Source organism: Trichechus manatus, unplaced genomic scaffold (genome assembly GCF_000243295.1).
Source record: "Trichechus manatus latirostris isolate Lorelei unplaced genomic scaffold, TriManLat1.0 scaffold00171, whole genome shotgun sequence".
Classification (NCBI taxonomy): domain Eukaryota; kingdom Metazoa; phylum Chordata; class Mammalia; order Sirenia; family Trichechidae; genus Trichechus; species Trichechus manatus.
The window spans coordinates 4709935-4735286 of NW_004444107.1; the positions used below are offsets into that span (position 1 = coordinate 4709935).

The 25352-nt window shown below is 39.6% G+C and overlaps 1 protein-coding gene and 1 pseudogene across 2 annotated transcripts in view; both read left to right on the forward strand.

The window, feature by feature from the left end:
• The window catches only part of SYNPO2 (synaptopodin 2), a 221489-nt gene that overhangs the window by 125553 nt on the left and 70584 nt on the right, over nucleotides 1-25352 (forward strand). The window lies entirely within an intron of this gene.
• On the forward strand, nucleotides 13928-25091 carry LOC105756796 (iron-sulfur cluster assembly 1 homolog, mitochondrial pseudogene; annotated as a pseudogene).

Below are 25352 nucleotides of genomic sequence, written 5' to 3' on the forward strand. Positions count from 1 at the left end.
TGAAATTTACCCTTATCTTTCTAAGTTTGAAGCAGTCTATTATTACTTGGTATCGCCTTGCCTTCCTCTCTATTAAAAGGTTCTATACCTACACTGTTTATTCCCTCTTTTATTGTTCTGATGTTGTTGCCATTTACAGATTAACTTCTCTGATTCTGTTGTATTTCTTTTGGTTTTGGCTAGTCCTTGAGAGTTCATTTCCTAGGTTGGTATCTGACTGGTATGATCCTGCATCCTAGAGTCAGCCTGTGAGCTGAAGTTGTTTGTTCTCAGATCAAAGGACTCCCTTTAATAATTCTTGTAAGTTTCATTTGGTTTTTACATATTCCCTTAATTTCTGTTTATCTGGAAGTGTCCTAATCTCACCATCATATTTGAACAAGAGTTTTGCAGGATATATTATTCTTGGCTGACAATTCTTTTCTTTCAAGGTTTTATATATGTCATTCCATTGCCTTCTTGCCTGCGTGGTTTCTGCCAAATAATCTGAGCTTAGTCTTATTGTTTCTCCTCTGTATGTTACTTTTTGTTTTCTCAAACTGCTCTCAGGATTCTTTGTTTGTCTTTGGTTTTGTCGAGTGTAATTATGATACGCCTTGGTGATTTTCTTTTGGGTCTATCCTATATGGGGTTCGTTGAACTTCTTGGATGGCCAGCTTTTCCTCTTTCATGATATTGGGGAAGTTTTCTGTCGGAAGTTCTTCCATGATCCTCTCTGTGTTTTCTGTTTTCTCCCCCTCTTCTGGAACTCTGATCACTCAAAAATTTTTCTTTTGATTGTGTCCTACATAATTCTCAGGATCTCTTCCTTTTTCTTCATTCTTATTTCTGATTTTTCCTCAAACAAAGTTGTATTCAAGTGTTTGTCTTCAAGGTCGCTGATCCTGTCTTCCACTGTTTCAAGCCTGCTCCTCAGCCCTTTTATGACACCGTCCATTTCTGAAATTTTGTTGTTCATCTTTTGGATTTCTAATTGTTGTTTTTGTATGATTTCTAGTTGTGATTTTATCTTGGCATTTTGTTCCTGCATTATTTTCCTGAATTCTTCCATTTTTTTGTCTGTATTTTCCATGAATTTGTCTGCCTTTTCTGTGAATTTGTCTATTTTTTCCTCATTTTTGTCTCCTTTTGCTTCAACTCTTGGAAAGCTCTGAATATTAGAGATTTGAATTCCCTATCAGGTAGTTCTAGTGCCTTTTCCTCTACTGGATAGTCATCTGGTGTATTATTTTGGACTCCTTCTAGAACCATCCTGTCCTGTTTTTGTAAATGTTTTCATATTGTCTTCAGTCTTCAGGGCATTCGGTAGTTATTTTCCTCTTTTATTGATGGTAGACTTGTTTGTTTCCTCCTGGCTTTTTGTTTTATTTGGTTATGTCTGAGCAAGCAGGCCGTATGTTCTTTGTTGTTTGCTCATCTGTGGGCACGATACTCTTCACCTCCTTCTCCAATTGGCAGGGTCAGTTGCTCAGAGGAGTTGCTGGAATGGTTGTTTGTGGCATGTAGTAGGGCCAACAGGGCGAGCTGATAATCAGTGCATGGCAGGTTCCAGTAGGCTATGCTTGTGCTGCTTGGGGTTGTGATGTTCAGCTCATAGTGCAGGTAGGCAGGATGGAGGGAGGTGACTTTGATGTGTGGAGCTAAGATGGATATGGGAAAGATGAGAGAGAGGAACAGGAGCCAAAAATATACAAACAAACAAAAAAGTTTACTATGGGAGCTTGCCATTGGAGTGGAGAGATAAGAGACTGAGAAATGGAGAAAAAGAAAAAGGAAAAGAAGAAGAAAAAAGAAAAGAAAAGAAATGAATAAATAAAAATTAGAAAGAAAAAAGAAAAGCCCTGAGGAATCCCACCAGTGTGGCTGCAAGGTCTGGGGAAGTTACTCCCAGGCTGTGAAGTACAGCCTGGCAAAAGGGGTAGACGTGTCACTCAGTGCCATGTATTCAGGAGACAGGAAGAGAAGTTAAGTATAAAGAGATGGGAAACTGAGTAATGAAGAAAGACAAAAAGGGAAAAAGAGAGAAAAGAAAACAAAACAAACAAATGAAAAAAAAAGAACAAGAAAACCCCCCAAAAACAGAAAAACAAACAAAAAAACAAGAAAAAAGAAATGCTCTCAGGGATCCTTCTGCTTGTCTGCACAAACTGAGGGGGTAGGTTCCAAGCCGTGCAGTACTGCCCAGCTAGAATGGGCTCCCGATTCGAGAAAGGAAAAAGAAAACAAACAAAGAAACAATTAAAAACAAACAAACAAAAGCCCCGGGATCCCACCAGTGCAGCAGCAAGGACTGGGAGGCAGTCCCACACTCGAGCAGCACTTCACAGTCTCTCTGGAAGAAGCAAAGATGGTGCATGGAGCCAGGTATTTGAGAGAAAGGAGAGGGAAGTGGTGAGAGGTATGGAAGAAATCAAAAGAAGTGGGAAAAAGCAACACCAGCAGCCAACAAATGGCACTCAGGGAGCTAGCTAGTGTGGGCGGGTGGAATCCAAGCAGCACTGGGGTGAAGCCAGTGCATTCCAGGTAAGAAACTGTGACCACAGGAAGCAGAGGAGGCCGAGTGGGGGTGAAGAAGGGTGGAAGGTGGGGAAGCATATATTGGTGGTTACTGGTTGTTCTGTCTCCCGCTGGAAGCTCCGTGAAGTTGCTTTGCCATACCCCCTGTTCACCAATCTCTGATATGAGTCCAAGATGGTGGATCCATGCTGCGTTAGCTGATAGGGGACCTCTGTATATATCTCTCCTCACTCTCTATTCTCCGTTAGCTTCTTATTCCATTCAGTGCTTGGCTGAGTTCTGTATCTCTTCATTTGATGCTTAGGGGTTTCAGGATTGGTGTTTTCTCTGGTTGGCTTAGTTTTTCAGATCTTTGCTGTGGAGGGAAGGCGTGGTGCTTCTGTCTATAGCGCCACGTTGCCCGGAAGTCCATAAGGTTTTTTTTTTTAATTGTTATAGTTTAAATGAAGTTTACATTTCAAGTTAGTCTCCCATACAAAATTTTATACATACATTGTTATGTGACCCTAATTGCTCACCCCATTCTGCGACAGCACACTCCTCTTTTCCGTCCCTGATTCCCCATGTCCATTCAACCATCTCCTAACCCTCTCTGCCTTCTTGTCTCACCTCTGGACAGAAGCTACCCCTTGGGTCTCTTGTATCTACTTAAGCTAAGAGGCACACTCCTCATGAGTACCACTTTATGTCCCACAGTCCAGTCCAATCCCTGTCTGAAGAGTTGGCCTCAGAAATTATTTTAGTCTGGGCTGATAGAGAGTCCAGGGGCCATGCTTTCCAGGGTACCTCCAGTCTCAGTCAGACCATTAAGTCTGGTCTTCTTACTAGAATTTGAGTTCTGCACCCCATCTTTCTGCTGCTCCATCAGGGACTCTCTTTTGTGTTCCCTGTCAGGGCGGTCATTGGTGGTAGCTGGGCACCATCTAGTTCTTCTGGTCTCAAGCTGATGAAGTCTCTGGTTTATGTGGCCCTTTCTGTCTCTTGGGCTAATAATTTCCTTGTGTCTTTGGTGTTCTTCATTCTCCTTTACTCCAGGTGGTTGGGACCAATTGATGCATCTTAGATGGCTGCTTGCAAGCTTTTATGACTCCAGACACCACTCACCAAAATAGGATGCAGAACATTTTCTTAATAAGCTTTGTTATGCCAATTGACCTAGAGTCCCCTGAAAGCATGACCCCCAGACCTCTACCCCTGCTCCTCTGTCTCTCAAAGTATTTAATTGTATTCAGGAAACTTCTTAGCTTTGGTTTAGTCCCGTTGGGCTGACTACCAGAAGTCCATAAGGTTTTTAATGACTGATTTTTTAGAAGTACATTTGCCAGGACTTTTTCCACGACATCTCTGGGTGGACTCAAGCCAATTTTTTGGTTAGTAGCCAAATGCATTAACCATTTGCACCACCGAGGGACTCCACCTACTGCATGTTGTTGTTTTTAGGTGCCATTGAGTCGGTTCCGACTCATAGTGACGCTATGTACAACAGAACGAAACACTACCCTGTCCTGTGCTATCCTCACAATTGTTGCTATGCTTCAGCCCATTGTTGCAGCCACTGTGCCAATCCATCTTGTTGAGGGTCTTCCTCTTTTCGCCAACCCTCTACTTTACCAAGCATGATGCCCTTCTCCAAGAACTGATCCCTCCTGATAACATGTCCAAAGTATGTGAGACGTAGTCTCGCCATCTTTGCTTCTAAGGAGCATTCTGGTTGCGCTTCTTCCAAGACAGATTTGTTTGTTCTTTTGGCGGTCCATTGTATATTTAATATTCTTCGCCAACACCACAGTTCAAAGACATCAATTCTTCTTCAGTCTTCCTTATTCATTGTCCAGCTTTTGCATGCATATGAGGCAATTGAAAACATCATGGCTTGGATCAGGTGCACCTTAGTTTTCGTGGTGACGTCTTTGCTTTTCAACACTTTAAAGAGGTCTTTTGCAGCAATTTGCCCAATCAGTGCATCATTTGATTTCTTTGACTGCTGCTTCCATTGATTGTGGATCCAAGTAAAATGAAATCCTTGACAACTTCAATGTTTTCTCTGTTTATCATGTTGCTTATTGGTCCAGTGGTGAGGATTTTTTTTTTTTTTTTTTATGTTGAGGTGTAATCCATACTGAAGGCTGTGGTCTTTGATCTCCATCACTAAGTACTTCAACCCTACCACCTAGGGTTGTTAAAAGAATGAAATGACAAACACATGTAATAACACCTTACACAGTATATATGATAAGGCCTCAGACAACATTTGATTCCTTCCTCTGTAACAGAGGAATGTGGAGTATCTTGGTGATCAGGGGCAAGAGTCAATAGCTACCTGAGAAAAGGAGGGGAGACTTCACTTAGGAAATCACATTTTTGCTTGAATCTGAAGAATAAATGAGTCCCTTCTTCAGTTGTTGGTTCAGCAGATATTTACAGAACACTATTATGTGCCAAGTATTGTACCAGATTCTGGGGATACAGTGGTGAACAAAACTGACATGATGCTGGATCTCCTAGAGCTTACCTTCCAGAAACAGAGAGAGAGAAACCACCAGCAATGAACACACATAATAATTCTGAGCAGGAAAGCTGAGATGGAGAATGGTGATTCTTTTAAATGTACTGCGGGTTTCCAGGCAAGAGCACCAAGCTAAAGCAGCCTGAGACTCAGCCTGAACCAGGCTAAGATGCCCTTCCAGATCAACTCCCTTGTATTTGAACATAAAATAACGCAGGTAAGATAATTGGTTCTAAGCCTTTAAATTCAATTTCCAAAGTCTAAATCCATTGTCCTCAAGTCAATTCCAGCTCATGGTGACCTGATGTGTATCAGAGTAGAACTGCACTCCATAAGGTTTTCTATGACTGTAATCTTTTGGAAATAGATTGCCAGGCCTTTCTTCCCCAGTGCCACTAGGTGGGTGGGAACTGCCAATCTTTCAGTTAGTAGCTGGCCTTTGTGTATGTGTGCGTGACCACTTTATTTATTTATTTTTTATCAAGGAAGACAACTGTAAGATCTACTCATAAACACCAGTTGAATGTTCTTCCAGGGAAGTTTTAATCAAAGTTGAGCCTTCTATCAGAGTTTGGAGACCCTTAAGACTGAAGTGATTAGACTTTGGGAAGAAGAGAGAAAGGAGAAATGAGAGATGAGAGAGAGAGAAGACAGAGAGAAAAAAAAATCTGAAAGACATAGAGAGGTGTATATTGCCTACTGAGGCTGCTTAGCAATCAATCCTTGCAGAGATGCCTGAATGGTGCCTGGACAGAGCTAAATATGAGGTCCCTGTAGCTCCAACATCTCTTCTTATAGGGAAAGGGGCTGGCAGAACGTCTGGCCTGATTTCAGCCAAGAAACAAAGCATGAGAAGGAACAAGCCATACAAAAAGTGTGGGGAAGAACATTCCAAGCAGAAATAGCAATGTACAAAATCCCTGAAGCAGGGAAGGGCTCCATGTGTAAGCAAGTGAAAAAAGGAATAGAATAAAAGAGGGAGAGGGTAGCAAATGATGAAGTTGAACAAAAAAGGATTCAGAGGAGATCATTTCAAAATGAATAGCGTGTGTAAAGACATAGAGCCATGAAAGAGTCTGACATGCTCTGTGAACAGGGAGACATTCATGTGGCTGCACTCTGGGTTAGAGGAAGGAGTGGGTTGAAGGAGATGGTAGCAGGGAATGGTGCTGGGAGATAGATGGAGGTCAGATTGTGGACAGTCTTGCTTGTATGACAAAGTAAAGACATTTAAATTTAGTTCAGTTCATAAGTGAGACTCTACGCAAATGTTTTTGTGGGAGTGGGGATGCATAACCTGCCTGTTATTTGGTGATAGTGTGGAGAATGGATTAAAAATGAAGAGAATGGAAGGGAGGAGATCCAATGGCAGGCTGCTAAAACAATGTGAGGAAGGACTGAAATAAGGCAGTGCAGTGAGGACCAGATTCAATAGATAATCCTGAGTTAGAAGCCACAGGATGTGATAAGATATGGAAGGAGGGTGTGGAACAAGATGGATAAAGATTTAATTTAGACTACTGAGAACCAAGCAGGGTAGGTCTGAGAGTTAATGGGAAGCCAGTGTTATCCTTGAATAGCAAAGTGACATAGAGAAGTATGTAATTAATCCATTTGACATTGATTTGCATATTAATTAAAGAAGGGAGAGACTGAAGGAAGGAAGCTAGACGTGTGTCGTGTGTGTGTGTGTGTTTATTTGCTTTAAAAGGAAAACATCCTTTACATGGTGGAAATGAATGAATAACACAACAGAATGTGTAGAATTGGCCATTTGTAAAGAAGCGTAATATTAGTGGATTAACGTTTACTTGGAAATATTTTCTTTAGACAAATTTATGTCATTTTATGAGGTTGCATTGATTTAGTTTCATTTATAACTCAGAGAAAAAAGTCTTCTTTTGGATCAAATTTTCAAGTGCAGCTTGTTAACATGTCTGCATGGATTTCTGACATCTTTTAACAACTCACCACTCACCTCTTGGATCCGTCTACTTGCTGAATACTTGTCTGTGAGCCAGCAACCTCCTTCCTCCATTTTGCTCTTCAAGCCTGACTCTCTTAGCATACAAATCTCTCAGCACACAAGTCTCTTAGCCTACAGACTCCCATGATATAGATTTTCCCCTACAGAACCTATAGCTTAGTAAGGTGCTTCTAGCTGTCTGTATGAAAACTTACTTAACTGTTTCTCTTCCCACATTTTTTCCCAGATTTTCTTTTTTGCATTTGAAATATTTTTCTGGATCTTTTAAATTGAAAAGGAGTCTCAAATGAATGTTCACTTATATTCTGATGGGTAGAAAATGTATTCCATTAACAAGTTCAATCCCTGGACTTACAGTGATGAAAGCATGGAGTGATTTAATGCTTGACCTAGTCTTACCCAGCAAGCCGGAAGAGACACAGGTTTAAGGGTGACTGACTGCTCTCCAGTCCCATGCACTGTCCCTGAACTACTTAATGTTCCCTTTTATTCTTGTTGCATATTTCCTTCCCCTAGGAGGGCTCTGGGTTAGTCACTGCCACCATATTAGGCCATCCTCTGACAAGTACTTTTGTTCTTACAAAGAATCTAATTTCTTGCTGTGGCTTCCTGAGACCATTGGGCCCTGCTGGTGATGTTTGAACTACCCAGAGGGTGAGGCAGATAGCCAAAAATACGCCAATTTTAGCAGAATACACTGACATCAGCGACAGCTGGAGCACCACAAAATCTATGAACACACTTGTTACTCATCTGCCGTGCCTGTTGGGCAAGCCAGGTATGTGGCCCACTTGTACATCTTGTAGGGAAGAGGTTTCCTAGGCAGGCTTCCTGACAGAATCTGAGATGAGAAGAATAAGATGAGCTTAGCATTCAGAGCATTATGTTTTATTAGTTTAGCCTTAATTTGAAAGAGGAGCCCTACTACCTAAATGGAATTTAAAGAGTTGAGGGATGGAATGACAATTGGATTGGATGGATCAATATGAGTGCTTGTTGACTTAGCGTGTATGAGCTGGGGAATTATAAGATCTTGAGTGCTAGTTGGTTGCTGAGGTTTTCTTTAAAACTATTAAAAACGTTCTGTATGCAGCATTTCATCATGTAGAAGAAAGCAAAGTGTTCTGTAAAATGCAACCCTAGTTACAGTACAAACTTAGATCACATGACCATAAGCTTTGTAGCAAGTGGTATGTAATCATTGTGAACATGTTGGAAATCTAGTTAAAAATCCTAGGGATTGCAGAGCAAGATATCCTTTGCGTATGTTTTTGGGTTAATTTTTTAAATGTTGGTTTTTGTTTTCTTATCCAAATGCCTACCCATACAAGAATGACATTATATGAATGGCAGATGTAAAAAACCTAGACCCTATGATTAAATTTTCTTATCTATAAAGTTTTCATTGGCTGAATTTCAGAAGTAGATCACCAGGCCTTTCTTCCTAGTCCATCTTAGTCTGGAATCTCCATTGAAACCTGTCCACCATGGGTGACCCTGCTGGTATTTAAAATACCAGTGGCAGATCTTCCAGCATCATAACAATGTGCAAGCCATTACAGAATGGCAAACTGACTGATGGGTGGTGGAATTATAGTAACAGCAGCTACTATTTACTATGTATTGTACACCTATCACTATGATGAGCTATGTTAGTTATTCCTGTCAACACCCCTGTGGGATAGGCATATTATTCCCATTTTAAGATGAGAAAACTGAAGCTCAGTGATTAAATAACTTGGTAAGTAAAGGAGGAGTTATTTGAACCCAGGTTTGTCTGATTCCATAGGCCCTGCTTTTAGAGCAGCAGTGCAATGTGCTATTGTAAGCTTTGACTCTGGAGCCTGACTGCCTGGGTTTAGATTTTAGTTCTGCCCCTTAATAGCTGATAATTACAAGGCCTGTGGGAAATGGCTTCTCTCTGTACCTCAGTTTTCTCATTTGTAATGTGGAGGATAACAGGAGTTCCTGCCTCATAGGGTTGTCTTGAGGATTAAATACGTTCATATACAAAAAGCACTTAAAATAGTGCTTAAAACATAGAAAGTATTACATAATTTATGCTGTTAGCATCATTATATCCACTAGGCATGGTGTCCCTCAAATAAAAGATGAAAACCCGTTGCTGTCGAGTCGATTCCGACTCATAGAGACCTGATAGGACAGAGTAGAACTGCACCATAGGGTTTCCAGGGCTGTAATCTTTACAGAAGCAGATTGTCACATCTTTCTCCCACAGAGTGGGTGGTGAGTTCGAACCTCTGACTTTTCCTTTAGTAGCCAGGCACTTAACCACTGCACTACCAGGGATACTTTGATGTCCCCCACACACCTCTAATTCAGTAAATCTCAAACAAATTCATCATCTTATTTTCCCTAAACTTGCTGCCCTGACTTGGTTGATGGAATTGTCATCCAGCAAGTTTTCCAAAGGAAGAAAAATTACATTTTCCTTGCATTTCATTGTGGACATAAACCAGTCCCCATTTTCTGCCAAATTTTGCATCTTTTCCTTCTCATTCCTGTGAGTAACTGCCTTAGTTTATACCCTCATCATTTATTATCCAAACCTGTGCTATACAATATGGTAGCCACTAGCCACATGAGGCTATTTTGAGTACTTGAAATGTGGCTGGTTCAAACTGAGATATGCTGTGAGTATAAGATACACACCAGGTTTCAAAGACTTGGGATGAAAAAGAATGCAATCTATCTCCCTAATAATTTTTCTATTTGACTGCAGTTTTACTCCGTCCTATAGGGTTGCTGTGAATTGTAATTGACGCGATGGCACACAACAACAACAACATGTTGAAAGAATAATATTTTGGATCCTATTAGATTAAATATAATAATACATTATTAAAATTAATTTCATATGTCTCTTTATGTTTTCACATGACTATTAGAAAATTTAAAATTACGTATGGGGCTTCCATTTATGATTCATAGTATATTTCTCCTGGACAGCACTCATCTGAATTATTCCAAATGCCATCTGTATCTATCTGTCTGTGTGTCTATCTGTCTACCTACCTACCTACCTATCTCTCTAGTCTAGCTACTTTCTGCCTTGACTCTTTCCATTTCCGTGTACACACTGATCCTAAAGAGGTCTTCCTAAACACAATTCTGTTCTGGCCCCTTTTTTCTTTAAAACAATCAGCTAGCTCCTATCACCTAATTGGAGAGTCCAAACTCCATGTGTGGCATACACAAACTTTCATCCTCTTTCCATCTCTTCAATCTTGCCTCTCTCCTGATTCTCTTCCTTGCACTTTATATTCTAGCAATGTTGAGTTGTGTTTTGGTTCCCAGGCCATTTCATACTTCTTTGCATTTGCACTGTTGTTCCCTCTGCTTAGATACTCTTCCCCTTTCCAGTTTCTTGGTGAATTTTAATTTATTTTCAAGACATCACTTCCTCTAGGGAGGCTTCTCAACATGGTTAATCTTTCCCAATTTTGCAGTACTCCTGTTCTTCATACATATTTTTATTATTGCCTTTCAAAACCCAAAAACCTCACTGTCGTCAAGTCTCTTCCGATTCATAGTGACTCTATAAAACAGAGTAGAACTGCCCCATAGGGTTTCCAAGGAGCGGCTGGTGGATTCCAACTGTTGACCTTTAGGTTAGCAGCTGAGCTCTTAACCACTTCAGCAGTGTGTAATTTATTTGTTTTTCTGCCTCCCCTATACGCCTGAGTATACAGAGGATAAGACTGTCTGAAATTCATTTCTATATTGACACAGAGTAGGAACTCAAAAAACAATGGTTGAATAAACAAAATAAAACAATCCCTGATGTCAAGGTGAGAGAAATATGCATCTTTGTAAAACACAAATAAATATAAGACACGGCATAACATTTGCCCCAAGAAAGAGAAAAAAATGAGTGTCTGTTCACAGGTTGTTGTTAGGTGCTGTTGAGTTAGTTCCAACTCATAGCGACCCTATGTACAACAGAATGAAGCACTGCTTAGTCCTGCACTATCTTCACAATCGTTACTATGTTTGAACCCATTGTGGCAGCCGCTGTGTCAATCCATCTCGTTGAGGGTCTTCCTCTTTTTCAATGACCCTCTGCTTTACCAAGCATGATGTCCTTCTTGAGGGACTGGTCCCTCCTGATAACATGTCCAAAGTATATGAGACAAAGTCTTGCCATCCTTGCTTCTAAGGAGCATTCTGGCTGTACTTCTTCCAGGACAGATTTGTTTGTTCTTCTGGCAGTCCATGGTATGTTCAATATCCTTCACCCACCAGCACTGTAATTCAAATTCATCAAGTCTTCGTCGGTCTTCCTTATTCATTGTCCAGCTTTTGTATGCATATGAGGCAGTTGAAAATACCATGGCTTGGGTCAGGCGCACCTTAGTCCTTAAAATGACGTCTTTGCTTTTCAACATTTTAAAGAAGTCTTTTGCAACAGATTTGCCCAATGCAATACATCCTTTGATATCTTGACTGGTGCTTCCATGGTCATCGATTGTGGATCCAAGTAAAATGAAATACTTGACAACTTTAGTATTTTCTCCATTTATGATCATGTTGCTTATTGGTCCAGTTGTGAGGATTTTTGTTTTCTTTATGTTGAGGTGCAATCCATACTGAAGGCTGTAGTCTTTGATCTTCATCATTAAGTGCTTCAAGTCCTCTTCACTTTCAGCAAGCAAGGTTGTGTCATCTGCATATCACGGTACATCAACAGGGAAAAGCCAGAAATTCAAGCTGGATTCAGAAGAGGACGTGGAATGAGGAATATCATTGTTGATGTCAGATGGATCTTGGCTCAAAGCAGAGAACACCAGAAAGATGTTTACCTGTGTTTTATTGACTATGCAAAGGCATTCGATTCTGTGGATCATAACAAATTATGGATAATATTGCTAAGAATGGGAATTCCAGAACAGTTGATTGTGCTCATGTGGAACCTGTACATACACCAAGAGACAGCTGTTGGAACAAACAAGGGGATACTGCGTAGTTTAAAATCAGGAAAATTGTGTGTCAGGGTTGTGTCCTTTCACCATAATTATTCAATGTGTATGCTGAGCAAATAATCTAAGAGGAGAAACATGGCATCAAGATTGAAAGAAGACTCATTATTCACAGGTGGAGGAGGTGAATTAATTTTGCTTGAAATTTGACAGAAGATCTCACAAGGTGGAGAAGGGCTGATCAGCTGGCTGATAAAAGTCCCTCCAGGTGGCCTTCCTTTCCTTAATTCAGCATAGTCCAAGGCCAGACTCTGAAACTCAATCTTGTCATTGTTCAAGCAGTGACCAGATGTGGGGATACTAACATACTACCTGAAGAAGACTGAGGTATACACCCGAATTCTGATGTCTTGTCTAGGAGAGAGAAAAATATATATATTGACAATAAGACTGAGTACTTGCATCTCCTGGCCAGTTTCTCTTAGAAACAAAATTATTATATAAAGCTGGATTTGTGAGTTGGAACAATAACAAAAAGTGTGAGTTGAGTGATTCAACTGTGGATGCCTGCTGAGCTCACCTCCACCATTGGACCACACCTGTTGCTTGCACAGGACAGATGGGGTCCTTGATCTGGGTGCCTTCTCTTCTGGACAGTACTTGTATAGGCACTGTTTGTCTCCTACTCTTCTAATTTCTGTTTCTGGCCAACGCACCAGAAAGCCACATTCTTTCATAGACATGTTAATACCCTCCAGTATGTTGCTCTGGTCTGTGGTTAGTCCACTTAGTGAATCTCAAGTAACTCTGAATCTTTCTGTTCTCATCTGTTACGTGCTGATTTTGGAGTAACTCTCAGAGAGCAACCTCCTTTCCCTTATTTCCCAGCTCTTCAGTGCCCCTGACTCCTGCCACTGTGGGGAATTGAGAAAGAAGAAAAAGAAGGCTTTCTGGAGGAGACAGTATTAGGATTCTGACAGGAGGAGGAAGATTAGGAGGGAACGTCACAAGTTTGATGTGGAACTATAGAAGTACACAGCTTAGATTTGGGAGGCATCTAGGACTTGGTTAACTGCCCATCTTGTTAATCACATTTTTCTGAACGTATATATCAGTTGATTGGGGAAGATTACAAAGCCCTAAACTGATATATATTTTTAATACTCACACCTCACTGACTTGGTCATACTCCAAACCTTGCTGCCTTTGTGAATTCAAACATATGAATTTAGCAGGTTGCTCACTGATGATACATTATTTGTGTGGTTATACTGCTAAGCAGTGATGCACCTTTTAAAGTGCTTTTAAAGGCAAAACTTTCCTTTTTGGTGAGCAAACAAATGAATACTATGTTTTCTTGTAGATTTTAGATATTATGGTATGTGTTTTGGGATGGGAAAACTATTCAGAAAAACTTCTAGAAATTGTACTTCTTGCTTCTTAGCAGCCAGAGAACTCTAGTAAACAAAAGTACAAACAAACAGACAAGGTTATATGTCTACTAGTTGCCATCCTGGTTTAAACGTTTTAATATTTTAGTACTAGGTTCAAATATAACATGCCAGAAGAAAGATTCAAATGAATTTTTACTGAGTTTGTAGACTGAAAGTACTTCTGCCTGGACAGTATAGGGGGATGATAAGAGAAAGGGCTTCATGGAGGAGGTGCCATTTGATCTGGACTTGGAAGGATAAATCAGATTTGGAAGACAGTATGAACAATCTAGGGAACACAGGGCAGATTCTAAACACAGACAACAATTTCTTTCTAAGCTATTATTATCTTCAGGGTTTTGCACTGTTGCCTAGTGCTTTTTAAAGGGTTTGAAGTAGAAATTTTAAATACCACCATGTCTGGCCCAGGAAGTAATCTTCCACTGAAAGAACTGGCAACAGAAAAGTTAAAGGTTTTTAAGGAATGGCCTTTTAAAGAGAAGGGCGCTCCATAATATGGGTGTATCTGGGGTGGGGGTTGAGGATGGAGGAAGGCCCCGTTAATAAGCAATTAAGAGAGCACGGGCTGCAAAGTGAGGAAGAGAGTTGTCCCATTATCACTCCATCAGTCTTTCTTGCCAGGTAGCAAGGTTTGGTGACTTAATGAGGTGATAAGGAGCAAGAAACTGACAGATGCAGCGGGATGTGAGGTAGGAGGAATTGTCCCTTTGCTCAGGAAGAGGACCACCTGTAACTATAGAGCTGCCTCTCCTTCCCCCTCCTCAGTCAGATCGAGAAGGTCATTCTTTGCTTTTAATGTCGAAGACCTTGCTGGCAGGTGAGAGTCTACTCTCCTTTTGGCATTCCCAAACTGAGAAAGACTTCTTGATGACTGCCATATAAAATGGGAAACTGCAGAACACATACACACACGTAATGCCACCCCAGGGATCACCGCCCTGGATTAATAAAATAGCATGAGCTCATAGTTGCTTACATTACACAAGTTTCCCTTCTCGGCCCTCTGGTGCGGTGCTGAAATGCTGTTTAAAAATTTCTGCCGCCGCCTTCATACCATGGCCATGTTTTGGATCCTGTGACCTCATCATTGTATCAGTTGCCAGCGCTGGATTCCAGGAGAAAGGAGAAGGGAGGTGGACAGGAGAGAGATGAAGCAAAGATTAGCAAGTAGAAAAAAAGTAAACATTTAATTCATCTTTGTAGAGCTCAGTTATAGCATTTGCACAGAGGGTCGGTGTCTTCTTGTTCTTTTTCTTCTTTCTTTCTTTTCCCTCTTTCTCTCAACTTCTGAGACATAACTTTAGAAAATCTCTAAACACCAAAACCCTGCATTCATTCACTGGGGCCCAAGTCTGTTAGGTCTGGAGTTTCAAATGAAGTGGAGTGAAGTCGAATTTTATATGAGCACTCCATTGTAGAATTTTTATTCTGCACTGCTCTTCATTCTGCTCTCACACTTTGCTATCAGTTGGTGAAAACTACTCCCATTGTATATCCACCATTTGTTTTCTGCTTGGCTTTATGCCCCGCAGAGGGTGCCGTTAACGTGCATCTAATGTGATTGGTGTCCCTTGAAGCTGTGCAGCATGGTGGCTCTATGGTCCTTCCATTTACAGTTAAAGGAAGAATGGGTCAATTGACCAAAAAACGGAAGAAAGAAAGGAAAACTGATTGTCCACCTCAAACTCTTATATAGAAAATAACGTTGCACATAAAACACACATTTGTATATACCTATACTTTTATTATTTTTAAATGTACGGCAACTTAGCAGGTCATGTTTGCCAAATCTCTTGAGGCTTTTCTTGCAATTATAGAAAAGGGTGTCCCTTACACTTTTGCAAGTGTATTTGTCTATTTGTATACCCATCCCAAAAAAGGGTTTTATTTCTATATCTGTATACTAGAATTAAGTTCTCTGGGTGATGCAAATGGTTTGTGTTTGACTACTAACTGAATGGCTGGTGGTTCGAACCCACCCAGAAGCACCATGGAAGAAAGGCCTGGTGATCTACTTGCGTAAAGATTATAGCCAAGACAACCCTTCTCCTCTGTAACACACAGAATCACCATGAGTTGGAATCGACTCAATGGCAGCATATTTTTATGCTTTGATATTACATTTTAGACTAAGAACAAATACTGAAATAAAAATGCTTGATTATTTTCCTTAAGTAAATACTCATTGTTGACTCTGAAGAGATAAGCAAGTGACTATTTAATCTTTTGTGTCCATAGAGCCCGTAGATTATTTAATAGTCTATGGTAGAATTTTGAGTAAGTAAAGACAACTTTTATTTATACAAAGTTTAAATTCACAAGTTACTCAAATCCAGTATTCCTGAGTACCAGAATATCAAAAACCAAGAATTTGGGAAAAGCTATGATATATATATTTTTAATTTATTTTTTATTCTTTGTCAAAGCTATACGCATAAGGAGCCCTGGTGACTCAGTGGTTAAAGTGTTTGTCTGCTAACCAAAAAGTCGGCTCTTCAAATCCACCAGCCGCTCCTTGGAAACCCGATGGGGCAGTTCTACTCTGTCCTATAGGGTTGCTATGAGTTGGAATCGACTCAAAGGCAACGGGTTTGTTTTTTTTGGTTTTATATGCACATAGTTTAAAGAGTCAAAGAGTTACTTGTTATGGAAAACTTTCAACTTTGGATTTCTCAAAGATAACTTTTTTTTACGTTTTGTATTTTCCTTATTTCTAAAATACACACTTTTATTTAAAAAAAAATTTTTAGTTGTAGGTATTATTCATTGGCCTATCACTATGAAGATGAAAATATAAGGCTCATATATTTCCCCTTTTGCTCCCTCATCCTCCCAATATATTATGTTTTTATTGAATCATTTTTCGGTGCTTAGATTATTCAACTAAGTCGTGTAGTATGCAATGAACACTTTTCCTTTCTTGTACATTTCTCCCCCTTGGAATTAACAACCATCTTTCTTTTTTAGTTTTCATAGTTACCAGTAACCAGTTGCCATTGAGTTGACTCGTGTGTGTCAGAGTAGAACTGAACTCCACAGGGATTTCAATGCCTAATTTTTTGGAAGTAGATCACCAGGCCTTTGTTCTGAAGTGCCTCTGGGTGGACTCAATTTCAACCTTTAGGTTAGCAACCAAGCACATTAACCATTTGCACCACCCAGGGACTCCAGTTTTCTAGGTACTTGTCATTAATTCATCCCCAAACACTCACCATCTATCTAAATATCCTCCTAATATTTTAAAACATATCAGGAACCCTATCAATATCATCTGTTCTAGGGACATCCTTCCTGGAGACTTCTGACCTGTTCGAATTGAGACTGGTGACTCTTTTTGTAAGACGTCTTCCTGGTGATTCCTTTTCCCTCTATCTTGAGTTGTATCCTTTATTTCTTGGATCTCATATTCTCCTTTTTCTTTGATTTTCTTCCTCATTTTCATGGTGCCTTTTCTTTAGTTGCTTTCTGAGAAAGGGTAATGAGAGCTAATTTTTTTGAAAAACCAAACCCATTTCGTCCGAATCATTGCAACTCTGTGTGTCGGAGTAGGGGTTCCACAGTGTTTTCAATGGCTGATTTTTCCAAAGTGGGTCACCAGGCCTTTCTTCTAAGGTGAACCTGGGTGTACTAAGACCTTCAACCTTTAGGTTAGCAGTCAAGCACGTTACCTGTTTGCACCACCCAGGGATGCTGCCTGGTCCTTTGTTGTCCCCATAATCTTTTGCAGATCAGACAATTGTGATCCATAGGGTTTTCATTGGCTGATCTTCAGAAGTAGATTTCCAGGCCTTTCTTCCTAGTCCCTCTTAGTCTGGAAGCTCTGCTGAGATCTGTTTAGCATCATAGCAACATGCAAGCCTCTACTGACATATGACTAGTGGCTGTGCATGAGGTGCATTGGCTGGGAATCAAACCCCCGTCTCCCATGTGGAAGGCAAGAATTTTACTGTTAAACAACCAATGCCCTCACACTTTTTGAGACCTTGTATATTTGATAACATCTTTGTTCTATCCTCACACTTAATTTATAATTTAGCTAGGTATAGCATTCTGCTGTTGTTAGGTGTTGTCGAGTTGGTCCCAACTCATGGCAACCCTGTGTACAACAGAACAAAACACTGCCTGGTCCTGCACCATCCTCACAATTGTTATGCTTGAGCCCATTGTTGCAGCCACTGTATCAGTCCATCTCGTTGAAGGTCTTCCTCTTTTTCACTGACCCTCTACTTTAGCAAGAATAATGTCCTTCTCCAGGAACTGGTCCCACCTAATAACATGTCCAAAGTATGTGAGACGAAGTCTTGCTATCTGTGCTTCTAATTAGCATTCTGGCCGTACTTCTTCCAAGACAGATTTTTTCGTTCTTCCAGCAGTCCATGGTATATTCAATATTCTTTGCCAACACCATAATTCAAAGAGGTCAACTCTTCTTTGGTCTTCCTTATTCATTGTCCAGCTTCACATGCATATGGCTTGGGTCAGGCGCACCTTAGTCCTTAAAATGACATCTTTGTTTTTTAACACTTTAAAGAGGTCTTTTGCAGCAGATTTGCCCAATTCAATACGTCATTTGATTTCTTGTCTGGTGCTTCCACGGGTGTTGATTGTGGATCCAAGTAAAATGAAATCCTTGATGACTTAAATCTTTTCTCCATTTATCATGATGTTGCTTATTGGTCCAGTTGTGAGGATTTTTGTGTTTTTTTATGTTAAGGTATAATCCATACTGAAGGCTGCAGTCTTTGATCTTTATCAATAAGCGGTTCAAGTCCCTTCACTTTCAGCAAGCAAGGTTATGTCATCTGCATATTGCAGGTTATTAATGAGTCTCCCTCCAATCCTGAGCATTCTAGCATTCTAGGCTGGAAATAATATTTTCTCAGAATTTTGAAAGTATTATTCTATTGTATTTTAGCTTCCACTATTGATGTTGAGGAGTCCAAAGACATTCTGATTACTGATCCCTTATATGTAACTCTTTTTCTCTTGTTAACTTACACAGTATTCCTTTTGCCCCCCAAATGTGAATTTCCTGATGATATTCTTTGGTTTGGGTGTATTTTCGTCTATTATGTGGGCCCTTTTAATCTAGAAACCCTTGTCCTTTAGTTATAGGAAATTTTCTTGAATTGTTCATTTGATGATTTATTTCTCTCATTTCCTCATTCTGAAATATCTATTAATCAGATATTGAACCATATGTATGCATCCTCTAATTTCCTAGCATTTCTTCTTTAGTTGTAATCTCTTTGTCTTTTCAATTTGTTAGAGTCTAGGAGACTCTAGAAAATTTCCTCAGTGTTATCTTCCAAATCCTCTATTGAGCTAATCATTTCTGTTAAAATACTTTTAATTTGGCAAGAGCTCTTTCTCATTCTTTTCTATATCATCCTATTTCTGCTTCATGAATTTGATATCTCTCTGGAGATATTAATCATCACATTTTTGATATTTTCCTCTCCCAGCATAGTCTCTGGAGCCCTGGTGGTGCAGTGGTTAAGAGCTCAGGCTGCTGGGAAGGACAGCACACACTGCAGGGGAAGTCAGCACAACTGGACTAAACCAAAGCTAAGAAGTTTCCTGAATACAATCAAACACTTTGAGGGACAGAATAGCAGGGGTAGGGGTCTGGAGACCATGCTTTCAGGGGACATCTAGGTCAATTGGCGTAACAAAGCTTATTGAGAAAATGTTCTGCATCCTACTTTGGTGAGTGGCGTCTGGGGTCTTAAAAGCTTGCAAGCGGCCATCTAAGATGCATCAATTGGTCCCAATCCACCTGGAGCAAAGGAGAATGAAGAACACCAAAGACACAAGGAAAGTGGTAGCCCAAGAGGCAGAAAGGGCCACATAAACCAGAGACTTCATTAGCCTGAGACCAGAAGAACTAGATGGTGCCCGGCTACCACCAATGACCGCCCTGACAGGGAACATAGCAGAGAGTCCCGGATGGAGCAGGAGAAAGGTGGGGTGCAGAACTCAAATTCTAGTAAGAAGACCAGACTTAATGGTCTGACTGAGATTGAAGGAACCCCAGAAAGCATGCCCCTGGATTCTCTATCAGCCCAGACTAAAACAATTTCCGAGGCCAACTCTTCAGACAGGGATTGGACTGGACTGTGGGACATAAAGTGATACTCGTAAGGAGTGTCCCTCTTAGCTGAAGTAGATAAAAGAGACTAAATGGGTAGCGTCCATCTGGAGGTGAGATGGGAAGGCAGAGAAGGTTAGGAGCTGGTTGAATGGACATGGGGAATCAGGTGGAAAGGAAGAGTGTGCTGTCACAGTGTGGGGAGAGCAATTAGAGTCACTTAACAATGTATGTATAAATTTTTGTATGGGGAAAAAATAAAAAAAGAGCTCAGGCTGCTAACTGAAAAGTCAGCAGTTCAAAACCACTAGCTGCTCCTTGGAAAATTTATGGGGCAGTTCTACTCTGTCCTATAGGGTTGCTGTGAGTCAGAATTGACTCGACAGCAACGGGTGTTTTTTGGCAGTCTCTACGTTTGCTTTTTGCTTGTTTTGTCTCTGTCTTCTATAGTAGAGGCTTCCCTTTAGATGACAGATATCCTTGGCTGTCTACTTACTGTAGGCTGATAGGGCTTGGCCATTTCTTAGTGAAATCCTATATCACTAGTTTTATTGACTAGCTAATCAGGTTACCCACAGAAGAATCTTCCAGTCTCCTTCCAGAAGGGTATTAAGTCCAGCTGCCAGAGTTCTGGGAACGCAGAAAAGGAGATGGGTGGGAGGAGCAAGGATTGAAACATGCAGTAGTTAATCTTTCACTTAAGCCCCTATTTCCCGTATGGTACCACCACCCTCAACTGTGCCTGTATCCAGTATGGTGAATGAAGGACATTTATTTGGCTGTGGAGAATAGGGAATGGTATTGAGTAATGTCTTCTTAAACAGACTTTCTACATTCCTGCTTTCAGCCCCACCTTTATCCTTACTTCAAGAGGTAACTGTTCTCATAAATCCCTGAGTCGTTAGGGAATTTTACAGAGAAAACGGTGCTGCTTCTGAACTTTCTCTATTCCTTGTTTAGGACTCAAATTTCTTGGGTTTGCCCTCTTTGTAAAAGCTGTTTAAAACTACCATTCTTTATAACTGAGAAAAGATTTTCAAATGGCAAATAAGTATATACCTTTGGAAAATAATATGCACAAATAGCATTGCTAAGAACAACTAAATAATTGTTTTGAAATAGCATTAACATCAAGCGAGCATTAGCACATGTATATCCAACTGGAGCGTTCAGCAACTCTGTTATATTCTACAAAGAGAATAAATTGGTTTGTTTGTTTTTTTTTAATTTTTTTTGGTTGTGTTCAGGAAATTTCTTAGCTTTTGGTTTGGTCCACTTGTGCTGACTTCCCCTGTATTGTATGTTGTCCCTCCCTTCACCTAAGATGATTCTTGTCTACTACCTAGTTAGTGAATTCCCCCTCTCTCTCCCTTCCCACCCTCATAACCATCAAATAATGTTTTCTTCTGTGTTTAAACCATCTCCTGAGTTCTTATAATAGTGGTCTCATACAATATCTGTCCTTTTGCAACTGACTTCATTCAGCATAATGCCTTCCAGATTAATCCATGTCGTGAGATGATTTGCAGATTCATCATTGTTCTTTATCATTGTGTATGTATGTACCATAATTTGTTTATCCATTCACCTATTGATGGGCACCTAGGTTGTTTCCATCTTTTTGCTATTGTGAACAGTGCTGCAATGAACATGGGTGTGCATATATCTATTCGTGTGATGGCTCTTATTTCTCTAGGATATGTTCCAAGGAGTGGGATTGCTGGATTGTATGATATTTCTGTTTCTAGCTTCTTAAGAAAGTGCCAAATCAATTTCCAAAGTAGTTGTAGCATTTTACATTCCTACCAGAAGTGCATAAGTGTTCCAGTCTCTCCACAACCTCTCCAACATTTATTATTTTGTGTTGTTTGGATTAGTGCTAGCCTTGTTGGGGTGAGATGGTATCTTATTATAGTTTTCTTCTGAATTTTTCTAATGCCTAATGATCATGAACATTTCTTCATATATCTGTTAGCTGCCTGAATGTCTTTTGTGTTGAAGTGTCTGTTCATACCCTTTGTTCAGTTTTTAATTGAGTTATTGGTCTTTTTGTTGTTGAGGTGTTGCAGTATCTTGTAGATTTTAGAGATTAGACCCTTGTTGGATATGTCGTAAACAAAAATTTTTTCCCAGTCTGTAGGTTGTCTTTTTAGTCTTTTGGTGAAGTCCTTTGATAAGCATAACTGTTTGATTTTTAGTAGCTCCCGGTTGTCTAGTTTCTCTTCTGGTGTTTGTGCATTGTCAGTTACGGTTTGTATTCTCTTTATGCCGTGTATTAGGACTCCTAGCATTGTCCCTATTTTTTCTTTATGATGTTTATCATTTTTGGTTTTATATTTAGGTCTTTGATCCATTTTGAGTTAGTTTTTGTACATGATGCAAGGTATGGGTCTTGTTTCATTTTTTTGCAGATGGATATCCAGTTATGCCAGCACCATTTGTTAAAGAGACTGTCTTTTCCCCATTTAATGGACTTTGGGCCTTTGTCAAATATTAATTGCTCATAGGTGGATGAATTTACGCCTGGATTTCCAATTCTGTTCCATTGGTCTATGTATCTGTTATTGTACCAGTACCAGGCTGTTTTGACTACTGTAGCAGTATAATAAGTTCTAAAATCAGGTAGTGTGAGGTGTCCCACTTTGTTCTTCTTCAGGAATGCTTTACTTATCCTGGGCCTCTTCCCTTTCCATATGAAGTTGGTGATTTGTTTCTTTATCTCATTAAAAAATGCCATTGGAATTTGGATCGGGATTGCATTGTATCTGTAGATCGTTTTGAGTAGAATTGACAGTTTCAGAATATTGAGTCTTCCTATCCATGAGCATGGTATGTTTTCCAATGATGTAGGTGTCTTTTGGTTTGTTGCACTAGTGTCTTGTAGCTTTCTTTGTATAGGTCTTTTACATCTCTGGTTAGATTTATTCCCATGTATTTTATCTTCTTGGGGGCTATTGTAAATGGTATTTATTTGGTGATTTCCTCTTGGAAGTTCTCTTTGTTGGTGTAGAGGAATCCAACTGATTTTTGTATGTTAATCTTGTATCCTGATACTTTGCTGAAGTCTTCTATTAGTTCCAGTATTTTTCTTGTGAATTCTTTGGGATTTTCTGTGTATAAGATCATATCATTTGCAAATAGAGATACTTTTACTTCTTCCTTACCAATTTGGATGCCCTTTCTTTTTTCTTTTTCTTTTTTTTGCTTCATTGTTCTGGCTAGGACCTCCAGCACAGTGTTGAATAAGAGTGGTGATAAAGGGCATCCTTGTCTGGTTCGCATTCTCAACAGGAATGCTTTCAGACTCTCTCCATTTAGGATGATGTTGGCTGTTGTATAAGTGCCCTTTATTATGCTGAGCAATTTACCTTCTATTCCTATGTTTCTGAGAGATTTTATTGTGAATGGGTGTTGAACTTTGTCAAATGCCTTTTCTGCATTGATTGATAAAATCATGTGGTTCTTATCTATTGTTTTATTTATGTGATGGATTACATTGCTTGTTTTTCTAATGTTGAATCATCCCTGCATACCTGGTATGAATCCCACGTGGTCATGGTGAATTATTTTTTTGATATGTTGTTGAGTTCTTTTGGCTAGAATTTTGTTGAGGATTTTTGTGTCTATGTTCATGAGGGATATTGGTCTGTAATTTTCTTTTTTTGTGATGTCTTTACCTGGTTTTGGTATCAAGGTTATGCTGGCTTCATAGAATGAGTTTGGGAATATTCCATCCTTTTCTATGCTCTGAAATACCTTTAGTAGTAGTGCTGTTAACTCTTCTCTGAAAGTTTGGTAGAATTCACCAGTGAAGCTATCAGGGCCAGGGCTTTTTTTTGTTGTTGTTGGGAGTTTTTTAATTACCTTTTCAATCTCTTCTTTTGTTATGGGTTTATTTAGTTGTTCTACTTCTGTTTGTATTAGTTCAGGTAGATAGTGAGTTTCTAGAAATTTGTCCATTTCCTCTAGGTTTTCAAATTGGTTACAGTACAGTTTCATAGTATTCTGTTATGATTCTTTTAATTTCAGTTGGGTCTGTTGTGATATCACCCAGCTCATTTCTTTTCAGATTATTTGCTTCCTCTCCTGTTTTTCTTTTGTCAGTTTGGCCAATGGTTTATCAATTTTGTTGATCTTTTCAAAGAATGGCTTTTGGTCTTGTTGACACTTTCAATTGTTTTTCTAGTCTCCATTTCATTTACTTCTGCTCTAATTTTTATTATTTCCTTTCTTCTGGTGCCCAAGGTCTTCGTTTGAGGCTCTTTCTATTTGTTTGGGTTGTAGGGTTATTGTTTTGATTTTAGCCATTTCTTCTTTTTGGATGTGTGCATTTATTAGTCTAAATTGACCTCTGAGCACTGCTTTTGCTGTGTCCCAATGGTTCTGGTAGGATGTGTTTTCATTCTCATTTGATTCTATGAATTTCTTTATTGTGTCCTTGATTTCTTCTTTAACCCAGTAGTTTTTGAGCAAGGTGTTATTCAGTTTCCATGTATTTGATTTTTTTTCCTTGATTTTTCTGTTGTTGATTTCTACTTTTATGGCTTTATGGTCAGAAAAGATGCTTTGTAATATTTCGATGTTTTGGATTCTGTGAAGGCTTGCTTTGTGCCCTAATATGTGGTCTATTCTGGAGAATGTTTTGGAATATGCTTTGGAAAAGAGAGTATACTTGGCTGCTGTTGGGTGGAGTGTTCTGTATATGTCTATGAGATCAAGTTGGTTAATCATGGCATTTAGATCTTGTGTGTCTTCACTGAGCTTCTTTCTAGATGTTCTGTCCTTCACCAAAAGTGGTGTGTTGAAGTCTCTTACTACTATTGTGGAGCTGTCTATTTCTCTTTTCAGTGGTGTTAGAGTTTGTGAGAATAAATCATTTGATAGTTTAAAAAAAAAAAAAAGTACGGGCTCACTGTGTGTCCATGCACTGAGGTGTAGTATCTGAGCTCCAGCCAGAGGACCGAGATGGCGGGAAGGCAAAGACATCAACTTCATTAGTAAGAGGAAACTACAAGCTGAGAGTAAGAGGAAACTGCAACCCACCAGACTACCCTCACCCTGACACCATCAGCCATAAGCAATACAAAATAACTTCTTCAGGCCTGAACATGAAGGTGTGAAAGTCGGTGCCCTAACCCGGGGTTATAATGGCCTTTCATATACTTCACGATATATGAAGACAAAAGAGATTCTGATGAAGAAGTTGTTCAGGATGGAATTAAAGTGTTCATTAAAAAGAAATCACAACTAGCATTTCTAGGAACAGATAAAGATTATGTGGAGTTCCTGAGTAATGCAAATAGCTAACCCTTTAGGCTGCTAACCAAAAGGTTGGAGGATTGAGTCCACTAAGAGGCACCTCAGAATAAAGGCATGGCAATGTACTTCTGAAAAATCAACCATTGAAAACTCTATGGAGCACAGTTCTCTGACACACATGCGGTCCTCATGAGTCACAGTTGACTTGACAGCAACAAGAACAATAACATAGATTATGTATATGTCTTCTCCTAGAACGCAAATTATCCAGAGAATTTGTGTTCAATAACCCAAACATCAAGAAACTTGTAGATGCGGAGAAAGTTTTAATATTTGAAACCAAGGACTACTTTGGCTTTAAGCACCAGGAATGCTCATGGAAGCCTTGGGGCTTATTAAGAGAAATCCTGTGATTTAGGGTTTGAATGTATAGCTGTTTCATGAGGAAAATAAAGAATGCGTTTTGGGGAAAAAAAAAAAAAAACTATGATAGCCTCACAATTTGTGATACTTACATCGTTAAAAAAGGTCAAAATCAGAAGGGGGAACTAATAGGTTAAAGAACTAGTGAACATCGCTATTATCTATATATAAAATA